Source organism: Solanum stenotomum, chromosome 11, assembly GCF_019186545.1.
Source record: "Solanum stenotomum isolate F172 chromosome 11, ASM1918654v1, whole genome shotgun sequence".
Lineage (NCBI taxonomy): Eukaryota > Viridiplantae > Streptophyta > Magnoliopsida > Solanales > Solanaceae > Solanum > Solanum stenotomum.
The window spans coordinates 39,368,808-39,389,625 of NC_064292.1; the positions used below are offsets into that span (position 1 = coordinate 39,368,808).

At 30.6% G+C, this 20,818-nt stretch overlaps 1 non-coding gene and 1 pseudogene across 1 annotated transcript; one reads left to right on the top strand and one right to left on the bottom strand.

The window, feature by feature from the left end:
• Positions 1 to 2,586: 2,586 nt before the first annotated feature.
• On the bottom strand, positions 2,587 to 2,739 carry LOC125846148 (U1 spliceosomal RNA). The gene has a single exon (XR_007444313.1). It is a non-coding gene; the product is annotated as a U1 spliceosomal RNA (small nuclear RNA).
• Positions 2,740 to 3,112: 373 nt separating this feature from the next.
• On the top strand, positions 3,113 to 3,283 carry LOC125846140 (small nucleolar RNA U3; annotated as a pseudogene).
• The last annotated feature ends 17,535 nt before the right edge of the window (positions 3,284 to 20,818 follow it).

Here is a 20,818-nt window from a genome sequence, read left to right on the forward strand (position 1 = left end):
GACTATTTCAGTTGAAATCTCAATTACAAGTTTTTTTTTTAATTTTATCGCTGGGACATCAGTTGGATACCAAATGTATACCAATTTCATACTAAGATTTGAATTTTCAGTTGATATCAATTGCATGCCATCATTATCTAGTTTTTTTTACTATACATTTGAAAAACACTTAATACACAAATGATTAACTAGTACACATAATAAATGTTATGAAATTATAATTCATTAACTTAAAAGACAAAATAAATCAAAACATGAGTTTGTCACATTAAAACAACCAAAACAAAATAAAAATAAATGTCTTTTTTTCAACAAGGTAATTTGAACATGTCTTCTTGTTGTGTCCCTTCCGACAACATGTATTGCATGTAACCTTAGACCTCTTGCATTTCACATCAGCAAATCCTTTCCAACGTTCATGTTGTGGTCTCCCTACAATTCTTTTTGAACCAGATGACTATAATTTATGCTCCGACACTTTTTGAATTGCATATTTTCTTGTTCCCCCATAAATTATTGTGTTAATATTGCAGGATACAAAAGTACAAAAAACTTTACAAAACTATATATAATATGATAATACGCACTGGAACAATATTTTTTTGTATCAATTTATGCTTCGACACTTTTTGAATTGCATATTTTCCTGTTCCATCATAAATTGATTATAATAACAACAAAATTATACACACTCGTCATTATTTTTTCATACAAATATCATTCAGACAGTACACTACAAAATAAATTTCATACAAAAAATAATATTTCACATTTCATACTCACTTAATACACATTTCATACAACAATCATCATTCATNCATCAGCAAATCCTTTCCAACGTTCATGTTGTGGTCTCCCTACAATTCTTTTTGAACCAGATGACAATAATTTATGCTTCGACACTTTTTGAATTGCATATTTTCCTGTTCCATCATAAATTATTGTGTTAGTATTACAGGATACAAAAGTACAAAAAAACTTTACAAAACTATATATAATATGATAATACGCACTGAAACAATATTTTTTTGTATCAATTTATGCTCCGACACTTTTTGAATTGCATATTTTCCTGTTCCATCATAAATTGATTATAATAACAACAAAACTATACACTCTCGTCATTATTTTTTCATACAAATATCATTCAGACAGTACACTACAAAATAAATTTCATACAAAAAATAATATTTCACATTTCATACTCACTTAATACACATGTCATACAACAATCATCATTCATACCAATTTTATACATTTCTCATACCAAATAATTCATTACTCTCACACAAATTTATACACAAATGACAAAACATATATAATCAATAAAATTTTAAATTTCATACCAAATTAAAACACTTTTCATACATTTCTTCAAAAATCTAAATAACTTTTTTACACATTAGTGAACACACTTTCATTACATTTATACTACCAAATTCATTCAACATTTTACATTTAATTTATATTTTCGAAAAAAGAAAACAGTAATCAATATTACAATTTTACTATACCTACTTAATCTACAACGATAAAACTATTTATATTTTATACATTTATACTCAAATCTTTCATATATTGCGCCTATTTCTCATGAAATCATGGTTTTGACAGTATACAAATTAATCAAAAAAAAAAAAACTTACGAAAACGTATTATGAACAAAATTAACAAAAACTTATTATGAACAAAAATTAACAAAAACGAATTTTGACCAATCACTAAACAATAATAAATACTAACCTGAAGGATCCCATTTTCCACCATGTTTAATTAATATTGATACGTAGTTGTCCATCACAACAAAATCAAGATTTTTCAAAGAAAAAAAAACTTCAATTACTCGACAGTGATAAGATTTTTGGCAGAAAATTGAAGAGAGAGAAACGTTGAACAAAAAAAAAGGATAAAATCAGAATTTTTAATTAAGTTTAACTAATTTGAGTGAATTAAGGAAACTAAATATTCTTAATAAGTTTGAATTCCTTAATTCGTGCTAATTAGTAACTATCTACACTCAATTCAAATTAAATTAACACCCCTATTTCTGTTTTTACCTTTTTGCCTTCAAAAATGTTTTTTTTTTTGTTTTTTTTATCTTTTTTTTAAAAACAAATGTTTTCAATTATTAAAAACAACTTTTTTTTTTAATAAATTGTTAGAATCTGAAATTTTTAATGTTACAACTTGAAAGTTTAAACCTACTGCTATAACTTGAAAATATTAACATAATATATGTCATATATGAAATTTTCACATTTATTTTTATTTATGATGGAGTGATGTTTTTACTATAATACTAGTAAGTTTTATTGATTATTTTCTTCTAGGAGAGTAAATTGTATAGTATGATAATAATATATTTTTAGAAATAAATTTTATTTTCTATGAGTTTCTTCGGAAACAACAGAAACTCGTGTAGGCAATAAGACCAGAAGCGTGTTATATCTCCAACTTCATCTATATATAAGTTTGTTGTCTTGTGTACAAGTTAGACAAAGACCAGAATTCCAACCTCAATTTTAGACTTACATTGATGTTTTACCTCTCATTCCAGTAACATGGAAATCATCAAGAGAAATAGAGGAAAAAACTTATTAATCAGACTTGAGTTACAAACAAATAAGGAAAAGCTGCGAACGCAGATCTTAGGCAGGCACTCCTCCAAAGTGCAATAGAGGTCACAAGCCTAGGCCATTGGTCTTATTGATCGCCCATTGACCCCGTACAGGTAAGTATGTTATCAAGTAAGCTCAGCCCATTATTAATAATACTGCTTTTGCTCCTTTTTTCTCTTAGGTGCCAATGTGGGAGAATTACTCAAAATGGGATTACTCTCTTTAACATTCATTTTGGAAATAGGAAAAGAAAAATTAAGGTAGCCTATATTCAAACACTGTAATGTAATACACATGCTCATATTCAGAATCCAAACAAAGAATTAAAAACATTCAAGAAGCATCAAAATCAAGTTCAGAAACAACAACTATCTGGAGAACAGTTGAAATAAATTTATCCTTATGCCTTAGCTCAAAAATTTCTCTTTGTCCCACATCGGCAAAACATTGAGCTGGAGAATGCTTTTTAAGTGAAGACACTGAGTAGAATGGGGATGATCTTACTTGAAAAGGATATGTTCTATAGGCTCGTACCATTGTATCATTCCTTTCTAAGGAGACAGAAAACCAAATTTGCTAGATGAATCATGGCCATGGCATCATAAATGATCATTCTCAGCTCCGATCATGGGGCTTGGGATGGTCTAATGTCTGTCTGACAGACTTCAAAACTTTTGTTTGCTTTCCATGGCTATTGGGCACAGAGCAGCTGAGATATTCACCATTTTTACAAAAGGATGACTTTTCTTGGAAACAAAAATCTGTTTGCTTTCCATGGCTGTTGGGCACAGAGCAGCTGAGATATTCACCATTTTTATAGAAGGATGACTTTTCTTGGAAACAAAAATCTGTATGAATTAAGGGGTCGTTTGGTTACTGATTAGAGTTATGCAGGTATTGGTTATACAAGGTTTAGTTATGCGGGTATTAACTATTACAATACATGAATTATTAGTTGAATATTGAATTTGTTGTAAATTAGTAATATATATTATTAACAAAATAATAATACATGTTAATTAAGTATGTGGAATATATTTAATAATATATATTGCTAATATTCGATTAGCTATGTGCCGTCAAAATTCATACAACCAATTTCTAATATTAATAAAATATTGACATTTACATAAATAAATACAAACTGTACGTGCATATATAGAAAGAAATAAAAATTGTTTGTATATAAAAACAAATAGAAAAACAAACGTAGTAAGGAAAACTGTAAAATTCTCAATTTAAAAAAATTAATAGGGTAAATATGTAATTTATCATTTTAATACATGTATGACTAATACCCACATAACTTATTTCACCTATTACGCGCATAACTTATACATAGATTCCCTCATAAGTTATGTTGGTATTAATTATGTAAGACTATAAAAAATGCAACCATACACCGTATAAATAAATACATGTTTTATACAACATTTGAAATCGTACCAATCAACCATGGTATAACTTATGTTGACTTTTATAGCTAATACAAACTTTCTACCAAACATATTAAAGCTAACCATGATCAAGTAATGTAAAAAATTATATTAACATTTTCAAGTTTTTATGTTCAAAATCACGATTAAAATTTAAAAATTTAAATCTCAAAATTCTAACTTTGCATAGGAGCAGTTGAAATATTAATTTTGCTTTTCGAGATTTTTGATCTTTTGAATAACTTATGTGAGCATTTTACGTTGGATACTTAAGTTTTTTGTTGTGAAAATTACAAAAGTGTACATCTTAAAACTTTAATTAACCTAAAATCAATATATTCATATATAATTACACTAATAGTTTTTAAATTACATAGATGACAAAATAATTATTTTTTTGTAGTTAAATAAATTGTTTTTTTTTATTTTCTCTATCCTTTTCGGTTTACTCTCTAATACTTTTTGATTACGTGCCTTTTTATGTGGAGCATAATTAGGGTATTAAATATTATCTCTCCTAATACAGACCCTTATATACACATTTATTCGTTTTTGTTATTTAATTTCTATGCGGTTAATGGCTGTTTTTATAGGGATCAAAATTATTTGCTTCCTTTTTTGATAAAAAAATTTCATGTTACCAATAAAGATGGTATAGGTTCCTAGGTGATTCATAGTTCCAAGTAAAAACATAATTTCTAATGCCTTAACCATATTCTTCTCATCAGATTTCAAACCCTTCATCTTCCTTTGTTCATATCGTTTGAAGAACAAAATTCACAAATCAGTTCTTCTCTTTACCAGTGAATTCACCATAGTTAACCAGTTTGATGGATAAAACTCCCCGTAAGAGCCCTAGGCTTAATAAACATGCAATGGATGTTGATAATCCGTCGATCAAATGCTCAAGACCATCGTATGAGTTGAATGCGTTCACACAATCGTATGTCAACACAATCTCTAACAAAATCAATGAGTGTACTATTATTGATTCATCCTTTAAAGTTCAACAAAAACCTAAACTTGTTGGTGATAGTAAGTCGAAGGGTAAAGAAAAAGTGTCCGAGGGAAATATTTCTCATGATAGTGATTTTGAAGATGAAATCCCCCTTGTTAGGGGTAAAGAGAAAGCGTTTGAGGGAAATTTTGCTTATGATAGTGACTTTGAAGATGAAATTTCTCTTGCTAAAAGATTGAGAGTAAACAACGATGTGTGTTTAAAGGTAATGTTTTTACATCTGATTTATGATTATGTTTATCTTTGTGACATGCAAGTTTAGATTTTTTTTCTTTTTGGAAATATAATTGTGACATGCTAGTATTTTTTTTATGCCGTAAAATGTTGCTGGTGGATCAGGGAGCATTGTTTCAAAGCCTTTATATCCTAAAGGGTCAAATTCGACTATAAAGAAGGAAAAAGTCGATTCAACCGTTAAAGATATTTTTTTTAATTTTGTTTGCTGCAAATCATTAATTATACTTAACATCTTTTGAATATTATTTATATTTTTTAGATAAAGAAGAAACAATCTAGGTGGTGTTTGTATGTCAATATGAATGTTTTAGTTGATATAACAGATCGGTTTGCTAAAATTAATTGTGTTCATTTATTTAAAGAGTCATTGTTTGGTTTTATGTTAGACTTACCAATTCTGAAAGTTCAACCTCAGATCATTAGAAGTTTGGTACATTATTTGTCTAACAACCGAGATGACATGTTTGTTTTTAATATAAATGGAAAACAACTTCATTTTGGTCTTAGAGAATTTACAATAGTTACTGGTTTTAAGTGTGGTGGGCTTATGGGTTTTGACCATGATCCGAACACTACATCAAAGCTCTTTTCTCGTTATTTTCCAACTGCTAGCGATAAGGTGCTGAAATCTAAGTTTATAAGGGTTTTCAAAGAAGATGGATTGATTGTGGAAGAAAACCTTTTTAATATGTCGATGATTTATTTCATCAGTACATTCATATTGTCATCTCCATCAAAATATTCACTTATCCCAAAAGATCATTTTTTATGTGTAGAGTCCGGACAGTACCTTTCGTACCCTTGGGGCAATCAGTCATTTTTCAACATTTCATTTCGAGTCAAATGGCAACAAATCCAGATTATGTGAAGTTTGAAGGATTCTCACTTGCGTTGCAAATTTGGTTCTATGAGTGTTGCAACAAAGTTGACGCGTCAATTGCAATTCGTTCATCCAAACGAACTCATCACATATACAATTGACCAAATAGTGTTGAGGATTTGAAATTATTTCAGTTCCTTCATATTCTTCAATATAACCATTCAAAACTGGATCTATGTCAGTCAAACATAGTGTGTTAGATCTCAAAATTTCTTGCCTTGTTGTTTAGACATTAGTTTGGTACTCAATGGATTCCATAACTTTATCCACACATGTTACACCTAAATGATATTTTGAAAAGAAATCAGAATTGCATCTCTTTTGATCTAAATAAATTTGAACACCCACATCGTTATGAATCTTCATTGGTGGAGAAGGACTACTCAAGCCTTGATTACTACTATATCTTCACAATTGGGTGTGGACACGACCACTTATCATTTGAAACTCAAGTATTTCGTGAGTAATCAATCTCCACCAATGCAGATTCATAAATCATCGACATATTAAAAAGGTCATCTTCCACAATCAATTCATCTTCTTTGAAAACCCTTATAAACTCAAATTTCAGCACCTTATCGCTAGCATTCGAAAAATAACGAGAAAGGAGCTTTGATGTAGTGTTCGAATCATGATCAAAACCCATAAGCCCACCACACTCAAAACCAGTAACTGTTGTGACCAAAATGAAGTTCTTTTTCCATTTATATTAAAAACAAACATGTCATCCCGGTTGTTAGACAAATGATGTACCAAACTTCTAATGATCTGTGGTTGAACTTTCAGAATGGGTAAGTCTAACAGAAAATCAAACGGTGACTATTTAAATAAATAAAAATAATTAATTTTAGCAAGCAGATCTATTATATCAACAAAAACATTCATATTGACATATGAACACCACCTAGATTGTTTCTTCTTTATCTAAAAAAATATTTAAAAATAATATTCAAAAGATATTAAGTATAATAAAAAAATAATGAATGATTTGCAACAAACAAAATTTTTAAAAATACCTTCAACGATTGAATCGACTTTTACCTTTTCTTTATAGTCGAACTTGATCCTCTAGAATTTAAAGGCTTTGAAACAATGCTCCATGATCCACCAGTAGCATTCTACGACATAAAACAAATACCAGCATGTCACAATTATATTTCCAAAAGGAAAAAAAATCCAAACTTACATGTCACAAAGATAAACACAATCATAAATCATATGTAAAAACATTACTTTTAAACACGCATCGTTGTTTACTCTCAATCTTTTAGCAAGAGAAATTTCATCTTCAAAGTCACTATCATAAGCAAAATTTCCCTCAAACACTTTCTCTTTACCCCTAATAAGAGAGATTTCATCTTCAAAGTCACTCACATGAGGAAAATTTCCCTCACACTTTTTCTTTACCCTTCGACTTATTATCACCAACAAGTTTAGTTTTTTGTTGAACTTTAAAGGATGAGTAGGATTAATCAATAACAATACACTCATTGATTTTGTTAGAAATTGTGTTGACAGGCAATTGTGTGAACGCATTCAACTCATACGATGGTCTTGAGCATATGATCGACGGACTATCAACACCCATTGCATGTTTATTAAGCCTAGGGCTCTTACGAGAAGTCTTATCCATTGAACTGATTAATTGGTTAACAATGGTGAACTATGGTGAATTCAGTGGTAAAGAGAATAACTAATTTGGTGAATTTTGTTCTTCAAACGATATGAACAGAGGAAGATAGAGGGTTAAAAATCTAATGAGAAGAATATGGATGGTTAAGGCGTTAGAAATAATGTTTTTACTTGGAACTATGAATCAACTAGAAACCTACACTATTTTTATTGGTAAGATGAAAAGTTTTATAAAAAAAGAAAGTAAATAATTATGATCCCTATAAAAAAGCCATTAACCACATATAAATTAAATAACAAAAACGAGTAAACGTGTATATACGGGTATGTATTAGGAGAGACAATATTTAATAACCTAATTATGCTTTTGTAATTTTCACAAAGAATTATTCATAAAAATGTCAACCCAAATTATTTAATGAACAAACCGAACAAAAAGTCATTGAATAAAGCAAAAATATGAGATTCAAGGATATCTTAAACAGTCCAAAAAATGAAGTAAACAAATATATACATAAAAAAGTCATTCGAAAAGACTATATAGCACAACATAACAAATACTGATATTAACTAAAATGAACAAATACGACCTAAACAAAATAGTGAATAAAGTTTACCGGAAAATCTTAAAACCGGCCAGATCTGAAGTCGATTAGTGATTGGGGTTTTCAACTACGCTGGAATTGAAGCAAGGGTCACTGGTTGTTTCGTCTCTGAGCTCCGCCGGAGTTTGAAATGGGTAGAAGATTAGTTGGGTTTTTTTTTCGCCTGGTTGCTGCTCGGCGGTGGGCCTGTTGCTTCGCTGATTGTTTGTGAGCTCGGAGTTCATACCTCTGTTAGCCACATCGATTCCGCCAGAGGAAGACAGAGGCAACAACAACTTGGTTTGTGTTATTCACTGGTCTGTTGGTGATCTGGAAGCTCGGGGTTTCACCGGAGATGGAGCTATTGTCGTTAGTTTGGCTGAAGTACCTGTAAAAGCAAACAAAAGATCGAAAAACAAAGGGAAAGGGGAAGGTGATGTTGTTCGCTGGGGTTTGGGGGTCGCTTGGTTGCTGTTTGCCGCTGGTCGGAGTTGGTTTGCGAGCGGTTTGCTAGAGCCGTTTCTGGTTTAGAACTCAAAATTGATGTTCGCCGGAGCCACTAGTTCGAGGGAGGTCTGGTGGCTGCTATGGTGTTTTCCGGTGGCAGTGAGGAGAATGGAGGTAGGGTTTTGGGTGATTTCTCCGATGGTCACTGGTTGGTTGTGTGGTTGTTTTGCTGCTATTGGCGTCGGTTTTAGGTGGTTGGTCTGGTAGGAGCGATGGTGACTGTTGAGGTCTGGTAAGGGACGGTGGTCGGAGAAGATGGAGCAGTGAGCGCGAGGGAGAAAGGGATTTGGGTTGCCAGAACTTTGCGGATTCCGGGTGGTGGCAACTGGAAAACTAATGAATAGTATAACCTTTTGGGAATAAAAATCTAAAAAAATTTAACCCTAATCTAAAAAAAACTCACCAACATAATGATCAAGCTATTGCTTTTAAATAGAAAATTGAAAATCGTCTTAGTCATTATCTAAAAATTGTGACCCAAAATTATCGGTTAATAAAATATTTATGTATGAAATTTTATCCATATTTAACTGTATTTCTATACTACACTAAAAATACAAAAATGAATATTAATAAAAGTAACAAATAAAATGAGTATTAACAAATACAACGAATAAAGTGAATGTGTAAAAAATGTAATTTAACAAAAATAATGACTTAATCAAATCGAACAAATATTTACAACATATTCAACTAGTTGTTACAAAAATAATATAATCAAAATTAACTGATAAAAATCCTAATATTTTGAGAACAAAGGATAANGGATCTTGCAAAAGTGATGATAGAGACAAAACTAGATCAAACTTGGTCACTTGCGTATCTACTTGTGAAGTTAACTTTGATTATTCCTGTTGCTACCGCAAGCGTGGAAAGAGCATTCTCATCAATGAAGTACATAAAGAATGATTTGCGTAATAGGATGGATGAAGATCTTTTGAATGGTTGTTTAGTTTGCTATATAGAGCGTAGTATATTTAAAAATGTAAGTATGATGCCATTATTGACCGTTTTCAAAATATGAAAACTCGTCGAGGACAATTGTAAGTGAATGATGTTTTTTGCTAATAGATTACTATATAAAGATTGCTACTACCTATTTGGTCGTCAACTTGTTCTCACCGTAAAATTTATATAATTGAATTAATTGTCTATTTTGAAGATAATGGTGCCCCCATGTTCTTGAGATCCTGGATACGCCTCTGTTGGGATGTTCTAATGTCTGTCTGACAGACTTCAAAACTTTTGTTTGTTTTCCATGGCTGTTGGGCACAGAGCAACTGAGATATTCAACGTTTTTACAGAAGGATGACTTTTCTTGGAAACAAAAATCTGTATGAATTAAGGGGTCGTTTGGTTACTAATTAGAGTTATGCAGGTATTGGTTATGCAAGGATTAGTTATGCGGGTATTAACTATTACAATACATGAATTATTAGTTGAATATTGAATTTGTTGTAAATTAGTAATATATATTATTAACAAAATAATAATACATGTTAATTAAATATGTGGAATATATTTAATAATATATATTGCTAATATTCGATTAGCTATGTGCCGTCAAAATTCATACAACCAATTTCTAATATTAATAAAATATTCACATTTACATAAATAAATACAAACTGTACGTGCATATATAGAAAGAAATAAAACTTGTTTGTATATAAAAACAAATAGAAAAACAAACGTAGTAAGGAAAACTGTAAAATTATCAATTAAAAAAAATTAATAGGGTAAATATGTAATTTATCATTTTAATACATGTATAACTAATACCCACATAACTTATTCCACCTATTACACGCATAACTTATACATAGATTCTCTCATAAGTTATGTTGATATTAATTATGTAAGACTACAAAAAATGCAACCAAACACCGTACAAATAAATACATGAATAACTTTTATACAACATTTAAAATCGTACCAACCAACCATGGTATAACTTATGTTGACGTTTATAGCTAATACAAACCTTCTACCAAACATATTAAAGCTAATCACAATCAAATAATGTAAAAAATTATATTAACATTTTCAAGTTTTTATGTTCAAAATCACGATCAAAATTTAAAAATTTAAATCTCAAAATTCTAACTTTGCATAAATTAGAGCAGTCGAAGTATTAATTTTGCTTTACGAGATTTTTGATCTTTTGAATAACTTATGTGAGCATTTTTACGTTGGATACAAGTTTTTTGTTGTGAAAATTACCAAAGTGTACATCTTAAAACTTTAATTAACCTAAAATCAATATATTCATATATAATTACACTAATAGTTTTTAAATTACATAGATGACAAAATAATTATTTTTTTGTAGTTAAATAAATTGTTTTTTTTTATTTTCTCTATCCTTTTCGGTTTACTCTCTAATACTTTTTGATTACGTGCCTTTTTATGTGGAGCATAAGTATTAAATATTATCTCTCCTAATACAGATTCCATACATACACATTTATTTGTTTTTGTTATTTAATTTCTATGCGGTTAATGGCTTTTTTTTTATAGGGATCACAATTATTTGCTTCCTTTTTTGATAAATAAATTCATGTTACCAATAAAGATGATATAGGTTCCTAGGTGATTCATAGTTCCAAGTAAAAACATTATTTCTAATGCCTTAACCATATTCTTCTCATCAAATTTCAAACCCTCCATCTTCCTTTGTTCATATCATTTGAAGAACAAAATTCACTAAATCAGTTCTTCTCTTTACCAGTGAATTCACCCTAGTTAACCCTAAGCCCTAATCCCCGTAAAAGCCCTAGGCTTAATAAACATGCAATGAGTGTTGACAGTCCGTCGATCATATGCTCAAGACCATCGTATGAGTTGAATGCGTTCACACAATCGTCTGCCAATACAATCTCTAACAAAATCAATGAGTGTACTGTTATTGATTCATCCTTTAAAGTTCAACAAAAAACTAAACTTGTTGGTGATAGTAAGTCGAAGGGTAAAGAAAAAGTGTCTAAGGGAATTTTTTCTCATGATAGTGATTTTGAAGATGAAATCCCTCTTGTTAGGGGTAAAGAGAAAGTGTTTGAGGGGAATTTTGCTTATGATAGTGACTTTGAAGATGAAATTTCTCTTGCTAAAAGATTGAGAGTAAACAACGATGCATGTTTAAAGGTAATGTTTTTACATCTGATTTATCTTTGTGACATGCAAGTTTAGATTTTTTTTTCTTTTTGGAAATATAATTGTGACATGCTAGTATTTTTTTTATGTCGTACAACGTTGCTGGTGGATCAGGGAGCATTGTTTCAAAGCCTTTATATCCAAAAGGGTCAAGTTCGACTATAAAGAAGGAAAAAGTCGATTCAACCGTTAAAGATATTATTTTAATTTTGTTTGCTGCAAATCATTAATTATACTTAACATCTTCTGAATATTATTTAGATAAAATAAAAACAATCTATGTGGTGTTCGTATGTCAATATGAATGTTTTAGTTGATATAACAGATCGGCTTGCTAAAATTAATCGTGTTCATTTATTTAAAGAGTCACTGTTTGATTTTATGTTAGACTTACCAATTTTGAAAGTTCAACCTCAGATAATTAGAAGTTTGGTACATTATTTGTCTAACAATCGAGATGACATGTTTGTTTTTAATATAAAGGAAAACAACTTCATTTTGGTCTTAGAGAATTTAGAACAGTTACTGGTTTTAAGTGTGGTGGGCTTATGGGTTTTGACCATGATCCGAACACTACATCAAAGCTCTTTTCTCGTTATTTTCCAACTGCTAGCGATAAAGTGCTGAAAGCTGAGTTTATAAGGGTTTTCAAAGAAGATAGATTGATTGTGGAAGAGGGAGGACTATTTTAATATGTCAATGATTTATTTCATCAGTACATTCATGTTGTCATCTCCATCAAAATATTCACATATCCCAAAAGATCATTTTTTTATGTGTAGAGTCCGGATAGTACCTTTTGTACCCTTGGGGCAATCAATTATTTTTCAATTTACAACATTTCATTTCGAGTCAAATGGCAACAGATCCAGATTATGTGAAGTTTGAAGGATTCTCACTTGCGTTGCAAATTTGATTTTATGAGTGTTCCAATAAAGTTGACGCGTCAATTGCAATTCGTTCATCCAAACGAACTCCTCACATATACAATTGACCAAATCGTGTTGAGGATTTGAAATTATTTCAATTCCTTCATATTCCTCAATATAACCATCCAAACCTGGATCCATGTCAGTCAAACATAGTATGTTGGATCTCAAAATTTCTTGCCTTGTTGTTTAGACATTAGTTTGGTACTCAATGGATTTCATAACTTTATCCACACATGTTACACAAGAATAATATTTTGAAAAGAAATCAGAATTGCATCTCTTTTGATCTAAATAAATTTGGACACCCACATCGTTATGAATTTTCATTGGTGGAGAAGGACTACTCACGAAATACTTGAGTTCCAAATGGTCGTGTCCACACCCAATTGTGAAGATATAGTAGTAATCAAGTCTTCGTATTTGTTGTTTGCATCATATACATCACTCCTTCAATATCGTAATTCATGTAATTACCTGTATAAAATTATAAATTCTTAATAAATTTAAAAAATTAGCAGAATGAATCTACTACATTCATCCATTTAAATAGTTTGATAGTTACATTGGTATTCGATTATATATAAGACAGTTATTAATATACTTTAGTAATGAAAATGTTGGTCAATTATTAAAGTATATCAATAACTGTCTTATATATCATCGAATATCAATGTAACTACCACTTTGTTTAAATTGATGAATGTAGTAAATTCATTCTGAATTTTTTAAAATTTATTATGAATTTGTAATTTTATACAGGTAATTACGTGAATTACGATATTGGAGTGACGTATGATGCAAACACCAAATACGAAGCCTTAATTACTACAATATCTTCACAATTGGGTGTGGACACGACCATTTATCATTTGAAACTCAAGTATTTCGTGAGTAATCAATCTCCACCAATGAAGATTCATAATGATATGAGTGTCCAAGTTTATTTAGATCAAAAGAGATGCAATTCTGATTTCTTTTCAAAATATCCTTTATGTGTAACATGTGTGGATAGAGCTATGGAATCCATTGAGTACCAAACTAATGTCCAAACAACAAGACAGGAAATTTTGATATCCAACACACTATGTTTGACTGGCATGGATCCAGTTTTTTATGGTTATATTGAAGAATATGAAGGAACTAAAATAATTTCAAATCCTCAACACGATTTGGTCAATTGAAAATGCGAAGAGTTCGATTGGATGAACGAACTGCAATTGACACGTCAACTTTGTTGCAACACTCATAGAACCAAATTTGCAATGCGAGTGAGAATCCTTCAAACTTCACATAATCTAGATATGTTGTCATTTGACTCGAAATGAAATGTCATAGATTGAAAAAAGGACAGATTGCCCCAATAATACGAAAGGTACTGTCCGGACTCAACACATATAAACTGATCTTTTGAAATATGTGAATATTTTGGTGGAGATGACAATATGAATGTACTAATGAAATAAATCATCGACATATTAAAAAGGTCATCTTCCACAATCAATCCATCTTCTTTGAAAACCCTTATAAACTCAGATTTCAGCACCTTATCGCTAGCATTCGGAAAATAACGAAAAAAGAGTTTTGATGTAGTGTTCGAATCATGATCAAAACCCATAAGCCAACCACACTCAAAACCAGTAATTGTTGTAAATTTTCTAAGACCAAAATGAAGTTTTTTTCCATTTATATTAAAAACAAACATGTCATCCCGATTGTTAGACAAATGATGTACCAAACTTCTAATGATCTGAGGTTGAACTTTCAGAATGGGTAAGTCTAACAGAAAATCAAACGGTGACTATTTAAATAAATAAAAATAATTAATTTTAGCAAGCAGATCTATTATATCAACAAAAACATTCATATTGACATATGAACACCACCTAGATTGTTTCTTCTTTATCTAAAAAAATATTTAAAAATAATATTCAAAAGATATTAAGTATAATAAAAAAATAATGAATGATTTGCAACAAACAAAATTTTTAAAAATACCTTCAACGATTGAATCGACTTTTACCTTTTCTTTATAGTCGAACTTGATCCTCTAGAATTTAAAGGCTTTGAAACAATGCTCCATGATCCACCAGTAGCATTCTACGACATAAAACAAATACCAGCATGTCACAATTATATTTCCAAAAGGAAAAAAAATCCAAACTTACATGTCACAAAGATAAACACAATCATAAATCATATGTAAAAACATTACTTTTAAACACGCATCGTTGTTTACTCTCAATCTTTTAGCAAGAGAAATTTCATCTTCAAAGTCACTATCATAAGCAAAATTTCCCTCAAACACTTTCTCTTTACCCCTAATAAGAGAGATTTCATCTTCAAAGTCACTCACATGAGGAAAATTTCCCTCACACTTTTTCTTTACCCTTCGACTTATTATCACCAACAAGTTTAGTTTTTTGTTGAACTTTAAAGGATGAGTAGGATTAATCAATAACAATACACTCATTGATTTTGTTAGAAATTGTGTTGACAGGCAATTGTGTGAACGCATTCAACTCATACGATGGTCTTGAGCATATGATCGACGGACTATCAACACCCATTGCATGTTTATTAAGCCTAGGGCTCTTACGAGAAGTCTTATCCATTGAACTGATTAATTGGTTAACAATGGTGAACTATGGTGAATTCAGTGGTAAAGAGAATAACTAATTTGGTGAATTTTGTTCTTCAAACGATATGAACAGAGGAAGATAGAGGGTTAAAAATCTAATGAGAAGAATATGGATGGTTAAGGCGTTAGAAATAATGTTTTTACTTGGAACTATGAATCAACTAGAAACCTACACTATTTTTATTGGTAAGATGAAAAGTTTTATAAAAAAAGAAAGTAAATAATTATGATCCCTATAAAAAAGCCATTAACCACATATAAATTAAATAACAAAAACGAGTAAACGTGTATATACGGGTATGTATTAGGAGAGACAATATTTAATAACCTAATTATGCTTTTGTAATTTTCACAAAGAATTATTCATAAAAATGTCAACCCAAATTATTTAATGAACAAACCGAACAAAAAGTCATTGAATAAAGCAAAAATATGAGATTCAAGGATATCTTAAACAGTCCAAAAAATGAAGTAAACAAATATATACATAAAAAAGTCATTCGAAAAGACTATATAGCACAACATAACAAATACTGATATTAACTAAAATGAACAAATACGACCTAAACAAAATAGTGAATAAAGTTTACCGGAAAATCTTAAAACCGGCCAGATCTGAAGTCGATTAGTGATTGGGGTTTTCAACTACGCTGGAATTGAAGCAAGGGTCACTGGTTGTTTCGTCTCTGAGCTCCGCCGGAGTTTGAAATGGGTAGAAGATTAGTTGGGTTTTTTTTTCGCCTGGTTGCTGCTCGGCGGTGGGCCTGTTGCTTCGCTGATTGTTTGTGAGCTCGGAGTACATACCTCTGTTAGCCACATCGATTCCGCCGGAGGAAGACAGAGGCAACAACAACTTGGTTTGTGCTATTCACTGGTCTGTTGGTGATCTGGAAGTTCGAGGTTTCACCGGAGATGGAGCTATTATCGTTAGTTTGGCTGAAGTACCTGTAAAAGCAAACAAAAGATCGAAAAACAAAGGGAAAGGGGAAGGTGCTGTTGTTGTTCGCTGGGGTTTGGGGGTCGCTTGGTTGTTGTTTGCCGCTGGTCGGAGTTGGTTCGCGAGCGGTTTGCTAGAGCCGTTTCTGGTTTAGAACTCAAAATCGATGTTCGCCAGAGCCACTAGTTCGGAGGAGGTCTGGTGGCTGCTATGGTGTTTTCCGGAGGCAGTGAGGAGAATGGAGGTAGGGTTTTGGGTGATTTCTCCGGTGGTCGCTGGTTGGTTGTGTGGTTGTTTTGCTGCTATTGGCGTCGGTTTTAGGTGGTTGGTCTGGTAGGAGCGATGGTGACTGTTGAGGTCTGGTAAGGGACGGTGGTCGGAGAAGATGGAGCAGTGAGCGCGAGGGAGAAAGGGATTTGGGTTGCCAGAACTTTGCGGATTCCGGGTGGTGGCAACTGGAAAACTAATGAATAGTATAACCTTTTGGGAATAAAAATCTAAAAAAATTTAACCCTAATCTAAAAAAAACTCACCAACATAATGATCAAGCTATTGCTTTTAAATAGAAAATTGAAAATCGTCTTAGTCATTATCTAAAAATTGTGACCCAAAATTATCGGTTAATAAAATATTTATGTATGAAATTTTATCCATATTTAACTGTATTTCTATACTACACTAAAAATACAAAAATGAATATTAATAAAAGTAACAAATAAAATGAGTATTAACAAATACAACGAATAAAGTGAATGTGTAAAAAATGTAATTTAACAAAAATAATGACTTAATCAAATCGAACAAATATTTACAACATATTCAACTAGTTGTTACAAAAATAATATAATCAAAATTAACTAATAAAAATCTTAATATTTTGAGAACTAAGGATAATTATCAACAAATTGCATTAAAATAGTAAAATATGTACTTTGAACTATTTAACGAATGAAATGCTAAAAAGTATTAACTTCAAAAATATCGGATCAAAATTTGGTGTCAACATTACTGATATGACTTCATCAACACCCTAAGACATTTGAACTCTGTGTTATGATATCAAGTTTGTCACGACACAGGCCTACACCCTGAAAGTGGTCGGCACTCAAGAATCACTGCTAGTCCCCAAGGGACCCTCATCCTGACTACAAGCGAAAAACTAATTCAAGCAATAATAGGCTTAAAACTGAATTAAATCCATTAAACTCAAATATTCAACTCATAAAGTCTGGAAAATACTCAATAATAATATTTATAGTTTGTAAAACAACTCAAGGAAAAGTAAATACTAAAAGATTCATCAACTTTATATATCTATGAAGCCTCTAATACTAAGATAGGTGTCGGAACAGAACCCGCGATAACTTAACAAAACAAGAAAATAAGTGTGAAGCCCTCCAAAAAGCAATGGGGCTCACCAAAGCTAGCTGAGATGCAAGTGGTATCAACAAAGCGCATGTTGATGACCATGTGCACATGTATCTGCATCATAAAAAGATGTAGGTCGAATGACATCAATACATTGAATGTATGAGTATGCAATGAGAACTGAACTGACAAGACTGGAAAAGTACTCACCTCAACTCAATTCATTACAAAAGCATTAAAAAAATATTTACATGTTTAAATCTTCATAAATAACAACTATCAACTTAAGATTCAAATTCTGAATTCGCCTCAATATCTCTAACTCACATACATACATACTCTTCATACTGTTTCTTGAACCCAACCCACCATCAATAGTTCAACGACAAAAAATATTTGACACTAAATTGTGTATACTCCAATTCAAACTCCCAGAAGTTTGCTAGCCATAATTAAAACATTATGTGTTTGATCGAATTCATTAATTTTAGTCTAAATTTTTTATTTATCTTGATGAATTTATTCAAATACATAATAATTATTAAATTAAAATTGAGCAACGTTAAAGATTGATCCGAATTCTAAACCTAGTCATAATCAAGCTTCAAATTCTAAATCTGCCTCATACCTCTAACTCACATATACATACACACTCGTCTTACTCTTTCTTGAACCCACCCCACCCCCACCCACCCATCTCCCCACCAACACCACTCCTCAAGGATTGTTTAGGTTCTTTTACATGTGTATAATAAATTTCTTTCACTACTTCACTTGTGCATAGTCAATCTCTTTTACACGTGCATAGTCGATTGAGTTACACGTGCATACTTAATTTTTTTCATTACTTCACTAGATTAGTTTGAACTGAATACACGGATCACAAATATTAAATTATATGCACTTGTTTTAGCTGTTTTTACACGATTCATACGTGCATAGTCAATTTATTTCACTACGACATCCGTGCATAGTCAATTTATTTCACTACTTCATTCGTGAATAGTCAAATCTCTTTTACACATGCACAATCAATTCAGTCATATGTGCATATTTAATCTCTTTCACTATTTTACTGGATTAGTAAATTGAATGTAGAATTACAAAAATTAAATTGAACAAGCATGTTTAGGCTCTTTCACACAATTCAGATGCACGTGCATAGTTAAACTCTTTCAATACTTCACTTGGTTATCTCAACAAAATGCACAAATTATAAAAATTGAGCTTCACATACATGTTCAGACTCTTTCACACTATAAATTTGACCAATTACCTTCATTAATATATATAAATAACCTACGTCCTTAAAATAACTAAATATTTGTAATTATTTAATTTTTCAGTAGGCATAAATATATTCATATTTTCACAATTCATGAAAATAGAGTAAAAAACAAATAGGTACACTACAAATGAGAGTTAACTATGAAATGTGTCATTAATCTGTCACTAAAATATTTGTAATTAATAAAAATTCTTTAACAATTCATTGCTAATTTATTATCAAAATAAAAAACAATCTCTAATTGTTTAAACGACTAAAGTATTTGACACTGATTTTTGTACTCCAATTAAAAACCTTCAAATTCCGAGGAGTTTGTTTGCCATAATTTCACATAATTTATTCAAACATTACGTGTTTGACCGAATCTAGTAATTTTAGTCTAAATTTTTATTTATCTTAAGATTAAATATATAAAAAAAATTAATTTAGAATCGAGCAATATCGTAATAGATTGACCCGAATTATGAACCTGGTCATACTTACGCTTCAAAAAATTTGAATCCGCCTCAACATCCTCATGTGCATAGTCAATTTTCTTCACTACTTCATCCGTGCATAGTTAATCTCTTTTACACGTTCATAGTCAATTGAGTTGCATGTGTATATTTAATCGCTTTCACTATTTCACCAGATTTGTTTGAACTTAAAGCACATATTACAAAAATTAAATCTCATGCGCTTGTTTCAACTCTTTCACATGATTTGCACGTGTATAGTCGATTTCTTTCACTACTTTACACATGCATAGTCAATAATAATCAATTCTTTTACACGTGCATAGTCAATCGAGTTACATATGCATACTTAATCTCTTTCACTACTTCACTTGATTAGTTTGAACTGAATACACGAATTACAAAAATTGAATTTCATGCGTTTGTTTAGATATTTTTTCACACGATTCAGATGCATGTACATATTAAAAAAATTTCATTACTTATCTTGATTACTTCAATAGAATGCACGAATTATAAATATCAAATTTTGAAGACTTATTTAAATTTAGTCTATTTCGTATCATAAATTTTGACCATTTATTTCTATGAATTAAAATAAATAACCGACATATCCTTAAAAAAAACTAAATATTTCCAATTATTTACTTTTAAAGTAGGCATAAATAAGTATATTCATGTTCTCACAATTCATGAAAATAGAGTAAAAAGTAAATAGGTACACCAAAAACAAGAATTAACTATGAAATTCATCGTTAATTTGTCTCTACAATATTCTTAATTAACAAAAATTCTTTAATAATTCATCACTAGTTTATTGTTAAATAAAAATCAACAATTTTTAATTGATTAACGATAAAAATTATCAAACTCCCAGAAGTTTGTTAGCCATAATTTTCACATAATTCAAACATTACGTGTTCAGTAATATTAGTCTAAATTTTTTATTTATCTTAAGAAATTTATTTAAATTTGTAATAATTATTAAATTAAAATCGAACAATGTAAAAAGTTGACCCGTATTTTGAACCTAGTCATAATCAAGCTTCAAATTCCGAATCCGCCTCAACACCTCTAACTCAAGTATACATAGACACTCTTCTTACTCTTTCATGAACCCACCCGACCTACATAT